Here is a 403-nt window from a genome sequence, read left to right as displayed (position 1 = left end):
ACCTCCGTTCTCCACACCATCTCTCCTTCCCCATCTTCCTCCATTTCTCCCATCTCCTTTTCCACACCTCTATGACGAGAAATGACAAATGACCCACACAAGCTAAGTTACCAACAACCATCGTATTACTCGCAAAAAAAAAGTCAACTAAATTCTAAAAACTCTTTTTTTTTCTTTTTTTAATGTTACAATAACTCCCTAAAAAACAAGTATTGAGGTTTTCTCTATTTGGCTTCTTTGTGGACTAAAACCATTGATAAGACGCGATTACGTGGGAGTCTTGCCTCACTGACCTACGTTTGCGACTTAATGTGGGTTTTGAAGCTTATTTCTTTTCTTTTCTTTTTCGAATTTGCTGCGATTTTCGGAATATTGTGATACGTCATGATTACTGCAATGGTCG

The sequence above is a fragment of the Penaeus monodon genome, chromosome 32, assembly GCF_015228065.2.
Source record: "Penaeus monodon isolate SGIC_2016 chromosome 32, NSTDA_Pmon_1, whole genome shotgun sequence".
NCBI classification, from domain to species: domain Eukaryota; kingdom Metazoa; phylum Arthropoda; class Malacostraca; order Decapoda; family Penaeidae; genus Penaeus; species Penaeus monodon.
This window is presented reverse-complemented; position numbering follows the sequence as displayed.